A 21,414-nucleotide genomic window follows, 5' to 3' on the forward strand; every position below is an offset into this window, starting at 1 on the left:
AACACTATGAGGTTTATGGACCACTATTTTAACAATTAATGTCGACCCAATAGTTACCTTTAGTATCCCTCTAAGTCTGATGACAATAAAGTTGTGTTTTGCCTCTCTAAACCCCATCGATTTTTCCGGCTACTGTAGACACAATCAACGACGACCTTCCCAATAGTGGAGTACATAGTGTTTACGAAAAGTTTATTTAAACTATGTGCGAAAAACAAAAGTTTCATAACATACCAGTATTTGGCACACATACTTCGACAGATCTATGTACCACGACCAACATCACAACGTTGAACGAAAGACATCATTGCTCTAATATACATGACAATTTTGGCATACGTGTACACAAGAACTTATGCGATATCATGATACAATGAACAGTATAACAATACAATAGATGCAATGAAACACAATTGCTTACAAACAAAATCATGAATAACTACTCAACGGGCGCTGCTTAGCACATCGTACTCTTAATCGTCGAATACATTTTTCTAAACACACATGCATGCAATTGCACTTTGACGGCTTGCTGTTCTCCCATAGTAAAGTTCAAGTATTCTTAAATATTTAACACCTTTTATTAACACAGGTTCTCTTAGGTTAGGGTTCTCTGCTATTCAATAGTTGTATACGAACTACTGCAAGTCGTTGCCCAAATTTTAAAAAAACATACAAAATAATAGCCCAGCAACTTGGACCATGGCAGACTCTACGGGAGAAGAACTGAGGTGCCTTCGAGGGCATGCGGGCATGCGGATGTGGGCAGAGTGGTAGTTCACCTCGAGGATTGGCAATAAACGGACGTCTTTCATACACGTCTGGGTGACCACTCATTCCACATCTGTTGGTTCCGAAACCCGGCACAGCCCCTCGAGAGACTTCCTTCCATGCCTCGGCCATGGCGAAATAAGGCCACCCTCGGAAGAGCCGCCGCCCAATTAGACTTGGTGTCACTCAAGGCCTGGGACTCTAGAGGGACCTGCTACAGCAACATAATCCGGACGCCTTTCATATTGTTACGAGGAGGAGACTGACTCAGAGGGGTAGTCACAGATGTATTTTCAGCTGGTTAAAAGAGCAGTGTCAGTAGCAGAGATTAGCTCACGCCAGTCTATATATGCTTTTCTTTTTCATCTTCATGCACTGGCACGTAGCATGACCCCCGGCGGAGGACGCACCGTCTCGGTGCTTTAAAGGACATTATCTGATACATTCTTGTAGGGCGTGATCCGCAATACGTGTAAAATATCACTGGACCGCACAGCAGATGATGATGGACAGATGGGGCTGATCTCGTAGGTGCCAGGTGTTGAGGCCACGATGAGGGGACCAGAGTAAAACGAGGGTACCGGGAGCGAAATTCACGTCTCTATGTTCCGCATCGTACCGACGGCATTGGTTGGTTTGGACGCCATCAGCCGAACGCGAGTGAGCTGACGGGCATGATCGGCTCGCGCGATCGCGTCGCGGGCATACTCGCTGGTGGACGTGGTGTGAGCTAAAATGACTCTGTCCAGTGGTAAAGTCGGCTCTTTTCCGTACAATAAGTAGAACGGCGAAGAGCCCACTGTGTCGTAACGGCATGAAATATGCGCGAAAGTTGCGTAGGGTAAGGCGAGGTCCCAGTCTAGGTGGTCGGGCGACACGTACATAGCGAGCATATTTGTTTGAGTACGGGTAAATTGTTCCGTGAGGCCGTTTGTTTGAGGGTGGTAAGCGGTTGTCAGTGTGTGTTGCGTAGAACACGAACGCAGAATGTCGGCGATGACTTGGGATAAAAATATACGGCCATGGTCTGTGTGGAGCTGTCTTGGAGCACCGTGAATCAATATAACGTCCCGTAAAAAGAAGTCAGCGACGTCGGTTGCACAGCTTGTCGGGAGAGCTCGCGTAATAGCGTAGCGTGTAGCATAGTCTGTAATCACGGCTATCAATTTGTTTCTCAATGTTGATGTGTGAAAAGGGCCAAGCAGGTCTAACCCAACACAGTAAATGGTTCCGTGGGTATGTCGATTGGTTGAAGATGGCCAGCGGGTAGCAGCGACGGTCTTTTACGACGTTGGCATAGGTCGCACGTGGTGACGTGACGGTGTACCGAGCGAGCAAGGCCTGGCCAAAAGAAACGGCGCCGGACGCGCTCGTACGTGCGGGATACGCCAAGGTGTCCAGCCATGGCAGCGTCATGAAGTTTGGTGAGAACAAAGTGGCGCAAATGCTTAGGCACAACAATGAGAAAGTCAGGCCCGTCTGGTTGGAAATCGTGGCGGTATAGCACACCTTTTTGAATGATAAAGTAGTGGACGGAAGCATCATTTATTTATATATATATATATATATATATATATATATATATATAAGGGAAAGAGCTGTATAATACCTAAGGGCTCGTTTTTCCGTGTTTTGACACAATAATAATGAAATCTAACAGACAGTAATGCCACGGAATGTACAGGGGAAGTTATTGCAACCAATGAAATGTAAATAAGAAAGAAATCTGGGTGAAAAAATAACCAGCCGTGAGCAGGAATCGAACCTACGAGCATCAAATAACGCCTTCGATGCTCTAACCACTAAGCTACCACAGTGGCCTTTCCTCCATCTAATTTTTGGGGTTTATATGTGAATTTAGAAGTAGGAGTGTCAGTGAGCGCCATCTATAAGCCAAGCAACGAGTGTGAAACGCTCTTTTATGCGCATATGTGGCGTCACGTAGCACCTCAACTTTATTACGAGCGGGCAGCTGATTAATAGTCCCTCGTATATAACCCAATGACACCAAGTCTGCCAGTACGAGACCCTTGGTAATTAATAAGAGAAAGAAGTGTACACGTACGGGCTCGTTTTTCCGTGTTTTGACACAATATTAATGAGATCTAACAGACAGTAATGCCAAGGAATGTACAGGGTAAGTTATTATAACCAATGGAATGTAAATAAGCAAGACAAGTGGGTGAAAGAATAACCAGCCGTGGGCAGGAATCAAACCTACGACCTTCGAATAACGCGGTCGATGCTCTAACCACTGAGCTACCACAGCGGCCTTCCCTCCACCCACTTTTTGGGGTTTATATGTGAATTTAAATGTAGGAGTGTCAGTCAGCGCCATCTATAAGCCAAGCGACGAGTGTAAAACACTCTTTTATGCGCACATGTGGCGTAACGTTGCACGTAAACTTTATTACGAGTGGGCAGCTGGTTAATAGTCTCTCGTATACAACCTAATGATACCAATTCTGTTACGAGACCCTCGTTAATGAATAAGGGAAAGAAGTGTATACCTAAGAGCTCGTTTTTCCGTGTTTTGACACAATATTAATGAGATCTAACAGACAGTAAAGCCAAGGAGTGTACAGGGGAAGGAATATATATATATATATATATATATATATATATATATATATATATATATATTTATATATTTATATATATATATATATATATATATGGTTCTACACGTCGGGAGCAACGACTTGGCAAAAAGAAGTGCTCAAGCAACCTTTCTGTGTTATCGCAACCTTCTACACCTAATCCGTGAAGAGCGACCCGAAATAAGCCGTCTGTACGCCACGCTTGTCTTGCCAAGGGCCACAAATCAACGTCGCAGAAATAATAACCAAGTATTTGTCCATCGTTTCAACCGCGAAGCAACCATTTCAACAGCCTATTACGAAGTTTCTGCGAACGCTCTAGGGATGTGTCTTTTCTGGACCACATGTTCGAATGGCTGCCACCTGGACGAGTACTGGCAGCCGATGGACTGCACGTGAGCTTTGAGGGCGTCGTGCTGATGGCAAGTCACATACGCCAGCTTTGCTTCGACTCCCCAAGTGAAGCAACTTCAAATGGTTGGGGCGACGCTGTATCTTCGCCCCAGCACCTTCGGGGGCTTACCCCACAAAGAAGCCACCGGACTACGCCAGAAACCGCCAAGACCCGCAAAAGGCAACCTGGGGCTATGTGGCCGACCAAAAGTATCCAGGGTCATGCGAGTTCTTCTCGCCACGAACCCACCTTGAAGGAGCCACGCAGCAATGCTATGCTCGCCGAATCAACGCCTACAGCGTCCGCCAACCAGTGGTCATCGGATCATCCTTGTTTGCCCCGGAACGAGAAATGCTACTCCTGCTCTCCCCAGAGGAATTCCGCACCAGGAACATCAGCCAGCTTGGCTCCACAAGACCCACGAAAGACGGCAGTTTCCCTTACGGGCTCCAGGTACCCACTTCGACGCAAATATTCAGACGTTTTAAAAAGAAAATCGAATAATTGACTACAGCACTCATTGACGAATAGTATCGTGAGTTCAAAGTGTTCTAAACAGTTTCAAATAATTAGGAAGTCTGTCGAGATACGTGTCCGTTACGAGCTACATGTGTCTACTCTAGAAGCATATTTAGCGGCTTCCATTTCGCCTAGTAGTTTAAGTCTCTGTCTAGAGCCAGCAACATCAAAGCTATCGAAGTGCAACGCGAGGAAGTGGTTTGACACCTTAAAGAACGCCTCACTTGAGCTGGTACACATTGTAGTAAACCATTATCGATCTTCCGTGAAATCGCTGATAAACAGGGAGCGCCAACTACTCGATCAGTTTAGCCTTTCTCCAGAGGAATCATCGTCCCTAAGAGCATATGAGCAAAAGAAACGTTCCAAGCTTAACGCACAGAAACGCAAAAAATTGCTCAGAGATGGTGTAAAACTTCGAAACTCAACGCCTCCATCTTCGGCCAAGAAAAGAACACGTAAACCTGCACCCGACAACATTATTTGGGGAAGATTCTGTACGGCTTATGATGTCAATTAGCACTGGATCGCGCTTCTGTTCTTCCCCCACGTTAAGGAAGTTGGACACTGACAAGATAGAGTTCTCCGTGGGCACGTCAGTCAGCTAAGGATCGTCGACAGGGTACCGGGAGAGGCAATCGGCATCATGGTGTAGACGGCCCGATTTGTAGACCCCCGAATAGGAAAACTCTTGCAGGCGCAAAGTCCAGCGATCAAGGCGGCCTGATGAATATTTCAGAGAGTTGAGCCAGCAGAGCGCGTGGTGGTCGGTAACTACCAAAAATGGGCGTCCATATAGATAAGATCGGAATTTCGCTACCGCCCATACAAGAACCAAGCACTCACGTTCTGTGATCGAATAGTTACGTTCAGGTGCGGATAAGAGGCGGCTGGCATATGCAATAACGCAATCATGGCCATGTTGGGCCTGAGCCACCACTTCACCAATGCCATGTCCACTTGCAACTGTACAGATTTCCGTAGGGGCAGCAGGGTTGAAGTGTGCCGGAATCGGAGGAGTAGTGGAAAGAGCGATGAGAGTCGAGAACGCAGAAGCCTCTTTGGAGCCCCATGAAAAAGGGAAAACGGGACGTTTTCCTTGAGGAGCTGCGTAAGCGGCCTCGCTATGTGCGCAAGATTTTTCACGAAGCATCAGAAGTAACAACATAGGCCGATAAAGCAGCGTACATCCTTCGCAGATGGTGGTAAAAAAGTTTTTGACGGCGCTGATTTTAGCCGGGTCTGGTTATACGCCGTTAGCGTCTACTAAATGGCCAAGTACTGTCATTTGATGGCGTCCAAAGTGACATTTATACGAGTTTAGCTGCAGGCCAGCATGACAGAAGATTCCTAAGATGCTGAGAGGCGCTCTATATGAGTTTCAAGTGTTGGTGAAAAGCAGGTGGACCATTTAAATCCCCTGAGTAGGGAGTCCATCATTCGTTCGAAGGTGGCTGGAGCGGTACAAAGGCCGAAGGGCATTACCTTGAACTGATATAGGCCATCGGGGGAGATGAATGCCGTCTTTTCACGGTCCATTTATCTACCTCTGTGTGCTAATAGCTGGAACGAAGGTCTATGGGGGAAAAATAGTGGGACACCAGAGGCAATCAAGCGCATCATATATTCGTGGCAGCGGGTACACGTCCTTTTCGATAACTTTGTTAGGGTGTCAATAATTAACGCCGAAACGCCATGCACCGTCTTTCTTGTGAACTAGGACTACAGGAGAAGCCCAAGGACTGCAGGATGGCTTAAGGATGTCCTTGGCGAGCATTTTATCGACCTCACTTTGATAATGTGCCGCTCAGCCGCCGACACCCGATATAGACGCCTGTGAATAGGATGCTCATTACCAGTGTTTATGCGGTGGCTCATACCGGTAGCTTTCCCCAACGGACGGCCGCTGAGGTCAAAAACGTCGATGTTGGAGAGCAGAACCCGTTTGAGCTCGTCAGTCTGCTGTGTCGTTAAATTGGAAGCGATCATCGACGTAATAGCGCTGGCGGAGCAAGTGTGAGATTGATGTCGAGTGTGGTGGTCAGAAGGAGCGGCCATCGTAAAAACATCTACCACATTGTCTTCTAAGGTGCAGAGCAACGCCAAAGATATCCTTTGTGGCAGCACTTGAGGTGTCAAGCTAAAGTTGACAACTGGGAGACACGTGCAATTTCCTGCGATGGGCAAAATAAAGTGTGGTAATGTAATGCCACGGTTTATGAGGACATCGGTGATAGGGATGAGAACATAGTCACCGTCGGGAACTGGTGGTATTGAGACGAGCTCTACGTAGGTCAGTGTATGTGGAGGAAGGTTCGTATTTCCCGTTGTGCAGAGGCGACTCGGCCATTGTGCAAGAGGTTCTGTTGCGGGCAAGCGTAGACGGAGCATACTGGTCGAACAGTCTATGAGGGCAGAATGCGTGTACATGAATTCGAAGCCTAAGATTATGTCGTGGGGGCATTTATCAACGACGGTGAAGAGAACAACTGTGTGTCGATCCGCAATGCTTACACGAGTGGCGCACATTCCATAGATAGACGCTATTCCGGCATCCGCAACACGAACGAACTGAGTGGTCACAGGTGTGCGAGCCTAGTTGAGCTTGTGCGAAAATCACTCGTCATCACAGAAAGTTGAGTGCCAGTGTCGACAAGAGCAGGGACATGTACGCCGTCTACTTGTACGTCTATAAGGTTCCGTTTTGTCCGCATCGTCAAGAGAGGATTTTCTGTCAGTCCAAGCGATGCAGCGCCACCTCCGTGGGCTGCAACACTTAGTTTTCCGCCGAAGAACCTTGTGGGAAGGCAGAGGAATACAGTTGGCGGGGCTGTGGAGAACGAGACTGGCGACGTTTGGGGGTGGAAAGCGGGAGTAGCGGTGTTCAGTAGCAGGTTCCTGGGCAAAATGGTCGCGGCTGGTCTCATGGCGATAGGCAGGACTTGCATGAAAGTTACGAAAGGAGGCTTGTGCAGGAGGACCCCAGCAACTTCTGCAATGGCGAGAAATGTGCTCGATTTGGTGACGCGAGAAGCAGATCGGCCTGTCATCGTGTGTTCACCATGCGGACGGAATACGGAGCGTTGAGGGCGAGTAGGTCAGGATGGGACGCACAGGCGTGTATTGGGGCTTGAAGTCGGTGCGGGGAGGCGGTGAAATGGAGTGAATTCCCAAGCAGGCAATTTCCTACTAGACGACTGCTTGAATGAGAGGCAACGTAATTGGCGGAGAGGGGTCAGGGGACGTTAGTCCAGCCTTAGCTGGAGCAACTGCTTCAAGTTACCGCCTGACGATTCGAGTCAAGTTGTCACAGATGTCTGGTGGATGATATGTGTCGAGAAACGAGGACGTCTCAGCGGTGTTCGGAAAGCGCTGGAGCTGATGGGAGATGCACCTGCTTTCAGCACGTTGAAACCGGCGGGATTCTTGAATAATCACATCAACAGATGACACACTGTTGAATACCAACAGTTTGAACACATAGTCGGCGATACCCTTAAGAATATGCGCAACTTTGTCAGGCTTACACATGTTTTCGTCAGCTTGGCGGCATAGTGAGAAAACAGCCTGAATGTAACTGATGTACGACTCCGTGGAAGACTGTGCGCGAGTCGACAACTCATTCTTCGCAGTTTCACGACGACCAAAGGGGTTGCGAAAAAGCTCATGGATCTATTCCTTCAAGTTGTCCCAGCTTGTAATATCATGCTCGTGGTTGTCAAACCAAACACGAGGGGTTCCGCCGAGATAAAAAATGATGATCGCAAGCATAAGTGTAGAGTCCCACCTGTAAGTGGCTCTGACGCGTTCGTGGAGGCGCTACCACTGGTCGACGACGAAACCCTCGCGGCCCGATAACATGCCACTATCCTTGAGGGCGGGAAGTGTCACGAAAGTTGTTGCGGAAGCTGGTTTGACAGGCCGGGCAGAAGGGCGGGTGACCGGGGAGGATGTAGCCGAATCTTGAGTGGTCATGTTGAAAGTTACGAGGGAGCGTCCGCTTCGGAGTTCCGTGGCGAGGACGGAGATCGCACAACTCCACCAAATATGTTACGAGAAGGAGACCGACTCAGAGGGGTAGTCACAGATGTATTTTCAGCTGGTTAAACGAGCAGCGCCAGCCACAGAGATTATCTCGCGCCAGTATATATATGCTTTTCTTCTTCGTCTCCATGCATTGGCACGTAGCAATATTAACGGCCACATGGACAAGGAGGCAACACTGTCAAACCTCGATGACGTCATCCGGTTGGCTACACTATAACAAAGCCTCAATAACAACAGTGCGGGAATACAACAGGAAGATTTTCTACGTGGTGTAACGCAGCACGTTTTGTCTTAAAAAACATAAGAGGACTGCTGGACCACAATTTAAAGCAAGTAAACCCGGGCCTAACTACCTCGAATGGCCCAACTCCGCAAGCGCAGAAGGTAAAGCGAGAAAGCACCGTACCGTGAAGTTCAACGACTGAAGCTACAGATACCGACTTTCAATGCAAGTCTTTGTGGATGGCAGTTTTTTAAGAGGGGGTGGGCATTTTGCGCTACAATCGATAAGAAGACCGAGTAGCCACGCATCAGAAAGTTCAAATACCCACTCACCTGCTTAACAGGCATATATTGTGAAGAATAAAAAAAGAAAGCCAAGAGTTCTCCCCATAAAATTATAGCAGGCAAATTAGGAGGAGAAAAGTTTATCACAGAGAGGGGGACTCACCAATACATATATATATATATATATATATATACATATATATATATATATATATATATATGTATATATATATATATATATATATATATATATATATATATATATATATATATATATATATATATATATATATATATATATATTGTAACGGGGTTTATTTGCAGCGTCCGGCCAAGCGCAGCAAGCACGAGCTTATGCTGATTGCGATGCCCCTGAAGCGCCGAGAAATGCCGCTGAAGCTCCTCTTCTTCACTACAATCGCCCTCCGCACAAAAAGACGCCATCCTGGCGGATTAGGGAGAAGAAACGACTAATGGATCGTAATATGGCTTGAGACGAGAGACGTGGACAGTGTCCCGGCCGCGGTAGCGTAGGTCTGTGGATGGGATGATGGGCTCCACGATATAGTTGACGAGTGACGTTTGCTCTACAACGCGGTATGGCCCGATGTATTTGGGAAGAAGTTTTGCGGAGCAGCCAGGCGCGGTAGCAGGTGCCCAAAGCCATACTAATGAACCAGGTGGAAAAATTGGAGCCGAACGGTCCCCAGTCTGGCGGGATTGCTGCTGCCACTGGTCCTCGGTAGAAAAAGAGCGGGCAAGCTGGCGGCATTCTTCAGCATGTCGGGCAGCTTCGGACAGAGTTGTACTTTCGGACTCATAAGGTTTATATGGAAGAATAGTGTCTACTGTATTTGAAGGTTCTCGTCCGTACAAAAGAAAGTATGGCGAAAACCCAGTAGTAGCTTGTACGGCAGTATTATACGCGTAGGTGACGAACGGGAGAACTTGGTCCCAATTTGAATGATCAGAGGCGACGTACATCAACAGCATATTGCCAAGAGTACGGTTGAAGCGCTCCGTCATGCCATTTGTTTGAGGGTGGTACGCTGTACTTGTGCGGTGCACGATTCGGCATTCGTTGAGTAATGCCTTCAAGGCGTCAGAAAGGAAGGCACGGCCTCTGTCACTTAAGAGCTCGCGAGGGGCACCATGACGCAGAATGAAACGTTGCAACAGAAACGTTCCAACGTCACGGGCTGTGGCAGTCGGCAGCGCGGCTGTTTCGGCATAGCGTGTCAGATGGTCTATCGCAACAATAATCCAGCGATTACCAGCTAGAGTTGATGGTAGTGGTCCGTAAATGTCAATGCCGACGCGATCAAAAGGTCGACTAGGACAAGGAAGAGGTTGTGACGGGTAGACTTGCCCGGGAGGTAACTTTTGTCGTTGGCACTGAGCACACGAGCGAATGAACTTTCGCACGTAGTTATACATGCCACGCCAATAATATCTGAGTCGAAGCCTAGCGTATGTCTTGAAGTGGCCTGCGTGGGCGCACTGTGGGTCAGCGTGAAAAGCTTTGCAGATAACAGCTCAAAGATCATGGGGTATTACAGGGAGACACTTGTGACCGTCAGAAAGGTAGTTGCATCGAAAAAAAAAGATCATCCCTTAGGCAAAAGTTGCTAGCCTGGCGGCGGAGAGAGCGAGACGACGAAGAATGAGAGGATCAGAAAGAACGCTTGTGAGCCCACTGATCCAGAGATTCTTTCATTGTTCCACCATTATGTTGCGTAAGGCCGATGACGCAAGTGCAGGCTCGAGGGAAGAGAGGCAAACACCTTCATCCGATATGGGTGAGCGAGAAAGGGCGTCGGCGTCCGTGTGCTTACGACCAGATCTGTAAATAACGCAGATGTCGTATTCCTGAAGTTTGAGCGCCCAGCGAGCAAGTCGTCCGGAAGGGTCCTTAGGTGTGGATAGCCAACAAAGTGCGTGGTGGTCAGTGACGACGTCGAATGCGTGACCATACAGGTAGGGGCGAAATTTTCCAAGGGCCCAAATAATAGCTAAACACACTTTCTCGGTCACGGAGTAGTTAGCCTCGGCTTTCGTCAAAGTACGGCTTGCGTAGGCGACGACATATTCATCAAACCCTGCCTTTCGTTGCGCGAGCACAGCGCCAAGTCCAACACCGCTGGCATCAGTATGAACCTCCGTTGGAGCGGCAGGATCGTAGTGGCGGAGGATGGGTGGTGAAGTCAGCAGGTGGCGTAATTTGGTGAATGCATCGACGCATGCTGGTGACCAGGTGGAAAGGTCCTTGTCGCCGCTAAGAAGGTCCGTAAGGGGCGCACATATGGAAGCAAAATTTCTAATAAAGCGTCGGAAGTATGACGACAAGCCGACAAAACTTCTAAGTTCCTTCAAGTTCTTTGGCTTCGGAAAATCGGCGACTACTCGAAGCTTGGCGGGGTCGGGAAGTATGCCGTCTCGCGATACGACGTGGCCAAAAATGGTGAGCTGCCGAGCACCAAAACGACACTTGCTGAGGTTGAGTTGAAGGCCGGCGTCGGTGAGACATGTGAGGACGTGCTCGAGACGATTTAAATGGGTGTCGAAATTGGTGGAAAAGACAACTACGTCATCGAGGTAGCATAAACATGTGTTCCACTTGAGGCCTCGTAAAATAGCGTCCATCATTCTTTCAAAAGTGGCTGGAGCGTTACAAAGGCCGAAAGGCATAACGGTAAACTCGTATAACCCATCAGGTGTGACAAATGCTGTTTTCGGTCGGTCAGACGCTTCCATAGAAACTTGCCAGTATCCAGACCGTAAATCCAGTGAAGAGAAGTATTCTCCTCCCTGCAAACAGTCAAGGGCGTCGTCTATTCGAGGTAACGGGTAAACGTCTTTGCGGGTGATCTTGTTTAAACGTTGATAGTCCACACAGAACCGAATAGAGCCGTCTTTCTTCTTAACAAGAACGACCGGTGACGCCCAGGGACTGTTAGAAGGCTGTACAATACCCCGCTGGAGCATGTCAGCAACCTGGTCGTCAATAACACGGCGCTCCGACGCTGAGACTCGGTAGGGGCGCTGCCGTAGAGGCGTATGGCCTCCTGTTTCAATCTTGTGAGATATGTTCGATGTGCGACTGAGGCCAGAAGCGTGGCTGTCAAAAGAAGTACGAAACTTTTGCAGCAGGTTCACTAACTGGCTTCGTTCTGACGAAGACGTTGCGACATCGATGGAGCGGTGGAAAGCGTCAAGGAGTGACTGGTCAACAACAGAGTCAGAAATGAGTGCGCTGAGGTCAATGAGTGCGCTGAGGTCGACAGCAGTCAATGACGGCATTATTATTCGCAAGGAAGTCGCAGCCGAGTATCATGTCATGGGAACACGAGGGCAGCACTACGAATTCGACGATATACACAATCCCTTCGATGACGCCTCGTGTGGTGCAGGGTGTGGGAGGTGTTACACTTTCTGCGTTAGCCGTTCTAAGAGAACGGCCGGATATTGGCGTCAGGGCTTTGCGGAGTTTGCGGCACAGGTTCATGGACAGGACGGATAGAGCGTCTCCGGTGTCAACAAGCGCCATGACGACGATACCATCGACTGACACTTCAATGACGTTAGCTGGACAGGGGCGAGGACTTGTGCATGGCGACGGGGACGCAGTTCGTGCCTCGGGAACTGCGGCCGTTAGTTTTCCTGGTCGGCGGGTCCGGAACGGCGACGCATAGGGGAAAGCGAACGTCGACGTGGAGATGGGGAGCGGCGGGTCGGGCCGTGTGGACGATCAGAAGAAAAGGAAGAGGAAGGAGGGCTTGAAGGCGTAGACGAAAACTGAGGGTCGAAAGAGGGCATTCGTCGAATGTTCTGGGCAGCCTGGTGACGACGACAATAACGTGCCACGTGGCCAACACCACCACAAGCAAAACATATGGGACGGTTGTCGTAGGTCCGCCATTGGTCGGAGTAGACTCCGACTTGCGGCTGAGGGGCAGAAAACTGCGGCCGAGGTCGTATCGGCATAGGCGGCGGTGAATAGGTCGGCGGCGAAAAGGGTGGCGGCGAATACATAGGCGCTGGCTTGAACGCAGGCTGTCGAGGTCTAGCAACGGCTTCGGCGTACGTGAGAGGTGCGGCGACTGGGGGAGGTTCACGGGCGGGAGAAAGAACTTGTGTGACCTGGTCTTGAATGAAGTCGCGGAGTGTAGACGGTGATCTGCGTGGTTTATCGGGTACACAGGACATCAAAGAGAGCTGACGAGCGACCTCAGCGCGGATGAACTCTTGGATCTTGGAGAGAAGAGGGGCATGGTCTTCTCCTATGCCAAGGGTGGAAAGGCTGGACGAAGAGTCGTCGAGCACCGAGGGACGTCTGGTGGAAAGACGTTGCCTGCGCAACTCGTCAAAACTCTGGCATAACTCGGTCAGTTCTAGGACGGTGCGAGGACTCTTAGAAAGCAACATTTGAAAAGCGTCGTCCTCAATGCCTTTCATGATATGCTTGATCTTAAGCTCTTCGGACATTGACTCGTTCACTCGCTTGCAAAGGTCCAGAACGTCCTCAATATAGCTTGTGAATTTCTCACCAAGCTGCTGGGACCGAGTATGTAAGCGTTGTTCGGCACGGCGTTTGCGTACCTCAGACCGCCCGAAAACTTGTGTGAGGCTCGTTTTAAAGACCGACCATGTAGGGAGTTCCGCTTCGTGGTTTATAAACCACAGCTTGGCCACGTCCGCCAGGTAGAAAGAGACGTAGGCAAACTTGGCGGCGTCATCTCATTTGTTGTGAGTACTCACTCGCTCGTACATTGAAATCCAGTCGTCAACGTCCTTGTCTTCTGTACCTGAGAAGACAGGGGGATCTCGCAGACGCACAGAAACGGCGCAGAGAACAGTAGGCAGTGCCGGTGGAGGAGTTGGAGCGGCGCTTGCGTCGGTAGGCATAGTGGATGATAAAATGCTATTCCGAAGCTCCAGGGTGATCAAAACCCAGCAGAATCCACCACTTGTAACGGGGTTTATTTGCAGCGCAGAACGCAGAAAGCGAAGCGGTCAGCAGCGTCCGGCCAAGCGCAGCAAGCACGAGCTTATGCTGATTGCGATGCCCCTGTTGCGCCGTGAAATGCCGCTGAAGCTCCTCTTCTTCACTACAATATATATATATATATATATATATATATATATATATATATATATATAAGGGAAAGAGGTGTATAATACCTAAGGGCTCGTTTTTCCGTGTTTTGACACAATAATAATGAAATCTAACAGACAGTAATGCCACGGAATGTACAGGGGAAGTTATTGCAACCAATGAAATGTAAATAAGAAAGAAATCTGGGTGAAAAAATAACCAGCCGTGAGCAGGAATCGAACCTACGAGCATCAAATAACGCCTTCGATGCTCTAACCACTAAGCTACCACAGTGGCCTTTCCTCCATCTAATTTTTGGGGTTTATATGTGAATTTAGAAGTAGGAGTGTCAGTGAGCGCCATCTATAAGCCAAGCAACGAGTGTGAAACGCTCTTTTATGCGCATATGTGGCGTCACGTAGCACCTCAACTTTATTACGAGCGGGCAGCTGATTAATAGTCCCTCGTATATAACCCAATGACACCAAGTCTGCCAGTACGAGACCCTTGGTAATTAATAAGAGAAAGAAGTGTACACGTACGGGCTCGTTTTTCCGTGTTTTGACACAATATTAATGAGATCTAACAGACAGTAATGCCAAGGAATGTACAGGGTAAGTTATTATAACCAATGGAATGTAAATAAGCAAGACAAGTGGGTGAAAGAATAACCAGCCGTGGGCAGGAATCAAACCTACGACCTTCGAATAACGCGGTCGATGCTCTAACCACTGAGCTACCACAGCGGCCTTCCCTCCACCCACTTTTTGGGGTTTATATGTGAATTTAAATGTAGGAGTGTCAGTCAGCGCCATCTATAAGCCAAGCGACGAGTGTAAAACACTCTTTTATGCGCACATGTGGCGTAACGTTGCACGTAAACTTTATTACGAGTGGGCAGCTGGTTAATAGTCTCTCGTATACAACCTAATGATACCAATTCTGTTACGAGACCCTCGTTAATGAATAAGGGAAAGAAGTGTATACCTAAGAGCTCGTTTTTCCGTGTTTTGACACAATATTAATGAGATCTAACAGACAGTAAAGCCAAGGAGTGTACAGGGGAAGGAATATATATATATATATATATATATATATATATATATATATATATATATATATATATATATATATATATATATATATATATATATATATATATATGGTTCTACACGTCGGGAGCAACGACTTGGCAAAAAGAAGTGCTCAAGCAACCTTTCTGTGTTATCGCAACCTTCTACACCTAATCCGTGAAGAGCGACCCGAAATAAGCCGTCTGTACGCCACGCTTGTCTTGCCAAGGGCCACAAATCAACGTCGCAGAAATAATAACCAAGTATTTGTCCATCGTTTCAACCGCGAAGCAAGCCATTTCAACAGCCTATTACGAAGTTTCTGCGAACGCTCTAGGGATGTGTCTTTTCTGGACCACATGTTCGAATGGCTGCCACCTGGACGAGTACTGGCAGCCGATGGACTGCACGTGAGCTTTGAGGGCGTCGTGCTGATGGCAAGTCACATACGCCAGCTTTGCTTCGACTCCCCAAGTGAAGCAACTTCAAATGGTTGGGGCGACGCTGTATCTTCGCCCCAGCACCTTCGGGGGCTTACCCCACAAAGAAGCCACCGGACTACGCCAGAAACCGCCAAGACCCGCAAAAGGCAACCTGGGGCTATGTGGCCGACCAAAAGTATCCAGGGTCATGCGAGTTCTTCTCGCCACGAACCCACCTTGAAGGAGCCACGCAGCAATGCTATGCTCGCCGAATCAACGCCTACAGCGTCCGCCAACCAGCGGTCATCGGATCATCCTTGTTTGCCCCGGAACGAGAAATGCTACTCCTGCTCTCCCCAGAGGAATTCCGCACCAGGAACATCAGCCAGCTTGGCTCCACAAGACCCACGAAAGACGGCAGTTTCCCTTACGGGCTCCAGGTACCCACTTCGACGCAAATATTCAGACGTTTTAAAAAGAAAATCAAATAATTGACTACAGCACTCATTGACGAATAGTATCGTGAGTTCAAAGTGTTCTAAACAGTTTCAAATAATTAGGAAGTCTGTCGAGATACGTGTCCGTTACGAGCTACTTGTGTCTACTCTAGAAGCATATTTAGCGGCTTCCATTTCGCCTAGTAGTTTAAGTCTCTGTCTAGAGCCAGCAACATCAAAGCTATCGAAGTGCAACGCGAGGAAGTGGTTTGACACCTTAAAGAACGCCTCACTTGAGCTGGTACACATTGTAGTAAACCATTATCGATCTTCCGTGAAATCGCTGATAAACAGGGAGCGCCAACTACTCGATCAGTTTAGCCTTTCTCCAGAGGAATCATCGTCCCTAAGAGCATATGAGCAAAAGAAACGTTCCAAGCTTAACGCACAGAAACGCAAAAAATTGCTCAGAGATGGTGTAAAACTTCGAAACTCAACGCCTCCATCTTCGGCCAAGAAAAGAACACGTAAACCTGCACCCGACAACATTATTAATATTTCAACTGCTATTTTATCTAAAGAAGAACTCAGTCTTTTATCCCGTGGTTTAAGCTTCTGTCCAGCAAGTGGTAACTATAATGAATTTCAGTTATACAAAGATTTAGACAACTTCGCACGAAATATGAGACTACGCGAATATTTCTTCGATCAGCCGACTCCCGCCGACGATCCAACCGCTTTACCCTCGGCTAAACGTTGGACACCGGGGTCACAACGTGACAAACACTTGGACATATTTATTAAAGCAGTGCAGCGAGATATCATTCAAGCTTATAATGAACCCCAGTCTTTTCGTCGAAACGTATCGACCCTAGAAAGAAAAGCTATAGCAAACCTTGGCGAACGCACCGACATCACAATAAAACCTGCAGACAAAGGAGGTGCCATCGTTGTCATGGACACGACCAAATATATTGCTGAAGCGAACAGTCAGATTGATGATAGGTCGTTTTATAGGTGACTCGAGGCCGATCCGACTGAGGATTATAAAGCGATATTAGACGGCACAATAAGAAAACTAATAAAGGAGAAAAAACTAAATGATAGGGCCGCTTCTCTAATCCCTCTTAGTCCGGCAGCTGGTAGGTTCTATTTGTTGCCGAAAATCCATAAACACAACAATCCTGGTCGCCCAATTGTCTCCGGCATAGGTACCGTGACAGAAAACTTGTCGCGTTACGTAGATAGCCTGATAAACCAGATACCCTCTACGTTCCAGTCATTTCTGCGAGATACTAACGACTTCTTTTCTGATATTGCCAACCTTATTATACCTAACAACGCTCTTCTTGTAACTCTCGATGTTGCGTCTCTCTACACAAGCATACCGCACTTGGATGGTATAAGGTCCGTGGTTGAGGCTTACGATCACTCCGCTCTCGACAAGTCCATTGATAGCTCGACTATAGCTATACTGCTTGAAATGATTCTTCAGTACAACAACTTTGAATTCAATGGAGTGCATTATGTTCAAGTAAGTGATACGTCTATGGGTACTGAGATCGGGCCAAGCTATGCAAATATATTTATGGGATCCCTTGAGAACAAATTCTTGTCGGGTCGTTCACTAAAACCTTTTTATTACAAAAGATTTATTGACGACATTTTCATGATTTGGCCACATGGAGAGAAGGAACTTTTGTCTTTAATTTCGGACTTTAATAATGCTCACCCTTCCATATCCTTTTCGCACACATATTCACCAGAGACCATTAACTTTCTCGATGTAACCGTTTGTCTCGATAATGCAAAATTGAGCACTAAACTTTACCGCAAGCCGACTGACAGACAGAGGTATTTACACTTTCAAAGCAGCCACAAAAGGCACTGCAAATCCAGCATACCTTACAGCCAGGCCTTACGCTTTAAGCGAATTTGCTCTGAGCAATCTGACTGATAATAACTGTAACCAGATACGCACCGCACTTCTTAAACAGAAATATCCGCCCAAGTTAGTCGATGACGCAGTAAGGCGTGCCGACGCACAAGACCGTACAGCACTCTGCATCCCCAAGAAAAATCCTAAAAGTCATTCACAGGTTAACCTGGTTTTAACCCATAACGCATCGGCACCTAACGTCGCATCAATTTTCCCTAAACACCACAACATACTTATGCAGAGCGAACGCCTTGCAAAAGCGTTTCCAGAACCACTACGTGTTGTGTACAGACGAGGCAAAAATTTGCGAGATTTATTAACTTCCTCTAAAACCAGACAGAACAATAACGACCAGACGCTTGGTTGCCGTCCTTGTAAAAAGCCCCGCTGTAAAGTGTGTGCACACATGACGACAACAACACTGGCAGCCAGTACTGCAACGAACTTCAAGTTCCAAATTAATGGCACTTTTACTTGTGATACTGCAAATGTCACATATTTGCTAGAATGCTCAATCTGTCATGTACAATACATAGGTCATACTGAAACTGCTTTTCGATACCGTTTCAATAATCATAAAGCTCATGTGCATGCCCTTCCTAACTTACCGATTTCAAGGCATGTCACCGAGGCAGGTCATTCATTCAGTAACATGATAGCTACAATATTGGAATCGGGTTTTAAATCACACCATGAACGCGAAGTAAAAGAGTCATTTTTAATTCATAAATTCAAAACACTATCTGCCGGCATGAACGAGAGCCCGGGTACGCTTACTTGCATATTGCCTTAGTAAATCGCTTTTTTGTTTTACTGACAAGTGTATATTCTTCGCACGATGTTGGCCTATTGTCAAATATTACCTACATAATTTAGGTGGCCTTTGTCGCTTCACCATTTACTCGCATTCATTTTGCTCTGCCTGCTTTGTGATTTTGTTTATCTTTCTAAACTTCTTTTTTTTAAAGCTTACTGAATGTTTTTAGGCTGTGATTACCCGCAGAACGTATGACCAAGTGAGCTACTGCGTGCGCAGTCTGTTATTTTGCTGACCTGTTTCATTCCACACAAGTTGTAGGGTATCTAATATGTGCCAATTTACTATTGTATGATGATACGCGTTTTCAGCTGTATATGCACTATAGCCACGTACCTTTGGTGATATATAATCTTGTTTCCTATACTACTGATAATGACTTAGCCGTGTGATACGCAAAGAAGCGGCTTATATATGTGCCCTGTGTGCCATGTGTAACCATTCACTCCGACGAATGCAGGCCCACCTGCCGAAACGTTAGTAAAACTAGTGTTTTTTCGCACGTTTGTCGACCTCTTTTTATACTATATATATATATATATATATATATATATATATATATATATATATATATATATATATATATATATATATATATATATATATATATATATATATATATATATATATATATTGTCGCGCTGTCAGCGCGAACGAAAGGCAGATAAACATTGACACAGCGACTCTCAGCAGCCGAACAGCAATATCACCTTCTTTATCTTCGATCAGTTATAGCTCCACTACCTGGTGTCCGCCAAATCTTATCGTCGTTTTGGTGCACCAGTACACACGCGTCATTTGCCCCCCTCTTAATGAGCATCGCCCCGATGCTAAAACAGTAGTGCAGTTTTTTTAAGAAGTGTCTTGCGCAGTCACTACCTCTCTTCATGCGCACAACGTGAACTAGTTCAGGACGGTGCTGGCGAAGCCACGTACTATATGAACTGTCCGGGACGACCTCATAAGTAACATCACTCAGTCGTCGGAGTACTAGATATAGCCCAAAGTATATCCTTAAGAGTTTTTCAGAGAGTCCCCGTTTCCGTATGGGCGTCCAAACCCATACTCTGTCGCCGGTCTGGTAAACGACTGTTCTGTGGCGAGAATTGTAGCGGCTCGCATCGTACTCTTGTTGTTGCTGGATTCGCAGGCGTGCTAGTGGCCTTGCTTCTTCCGCTCGTTCTGTAAACATCTCGGCGTCCGGTTCGATGTCATCGCATTCGTGCGCTAGCATCGCGTCTAACATGGTTCGTACTTCCCTTCCGTGAATTAGACTGAACGGGATCATCCGGGTTGTTTCTTGCTTGGCCGTGTTGTATGCAAACGTGATATATGGCGAGATTTCGTCCAAATTTTCATGTTCGACGTTTACGTACATTGAAAGCATGTCTTCAATTTTTTTGTTCAGATGCTCTGTAAGCCCGTTCGTTTGCGGGTGGTAGGCGGTGGTCTTGCGATGGGTTGTTCCACTAAGAATGAGGACTTGATCCAAAAGAGCTGCCGATGCAGTTCCTCTGTCTGTGATTACGACGCTTGGTGCACCATGCCGCAGGACAACGTTCCCGATAAAAAAATGTGCCACCTCCGCTGCTGTACCTCTCTTGATAGCCTTTTTTTCAGCATAACAGGTAAGGTAATCAGTCGCGACAATAACCCAGTGGTTCCCAGCAGTAGAAGTAGGAAGTGGGCCCAAATTATCCATGCCAATCTGGTCGAATAGTGTTCTTGGGACCTGCACGGGCTGCAGGAGGCCAGCTGGTTTAGTCGGCGGTGACTTCCGTCGCTGGCAGCCGAGGCAGGTACGAACATGGTGTTTTACGGCTATGGTCGTTCTTGGCCAGAAGTAGCGCTGCTGTACTCTGGCCAACGTTCTCGTGTAACCTAAGTGGCCTGAAGTTACCTCGTTGTGGCATACTTCGAGTTCTTCGGAGTGAAGGGCTGCTGGGATGACTAGCAAATACGCAGATCCTGTCGAAGAGAAGTTGCTTTTGTATAGTACCCCGCCCCGTAAGCAAAATGATGACAGCGCTCTTACGAAAACAGTTGTTGCCTTCTCAGATCTTCCGTCCAGGTATTTAATTAAGGCAAGTAACTCTGGGTCGTCACGTTCTTGCTGTGCAATAACGGTCGAGTCAAGCACACCGAGAAATGCTGTTTCCTTCTCAACGGATAATGTTGCCGATTCAATGGGTGAGTGGGATAGACAGTCGGCGTCCATGGGGCGGTTCCCTGTCTTGTGAACGACCGTCATGTCACTGCAGCCTGAGACTCCAACGCACTAATCTCTCGGTAGGATCCTTAATATTTGTCAACCAACACAGTGAATGGTGGTCGCTGATGTCTTTGAAAGGGTGGCCGTATAAATACGGGCGAAATTTTGTGACCACCCATACCACGGCGAGGCATTCCTTCTCAGTTGTGGAGTAATTAGTCTCCGCGCATGTTAGTCTTCGCCTTGCAAAGGCGATTACTCTTTCTATGCCCTTTTGCAGCTGCACAAGCACAGCTCCCAAACCAACATTGCTGGCATCAGTTTGTAGCATCGTTGGGGCTTTCTTATCAAAGTGGGTAAGCACTGGAGGCGTGTGTAGTCGCTGGCGGAGGTTCTTAAAAGCATCTTCCTCTTCGTTGCTTCATTGGAAGGCAACATATTCTCTCGTGAGGTGGGTTAAGGTGATGCGATCTGTGCAAAGTTCGCGATGAATCGCCTATTATACGCACATAGTCCGAGGAATCGTCGGACAGCCTTCTTATCAGTCGGCACCAGGAACTTTGCAACAGCTGCGGTCTTTT

The sequence above is a fragment of the Rhipicephalus microplus genome, chromosome 3, assembly GCF_043290135.1.
Source record: "Rhipicephalus microplus isolate Deutch F79 chromosome 3, USDA_Rmic, whole genome shotgun sequence".
Classification (NCBI taxonomy): domain Eukaryota; kingdom Metazoa; phylum Arthropoda; class Arachnida; order Ixodida; family Ixodidae; genus Rhipicephalus; species Rhipicephalus microplus.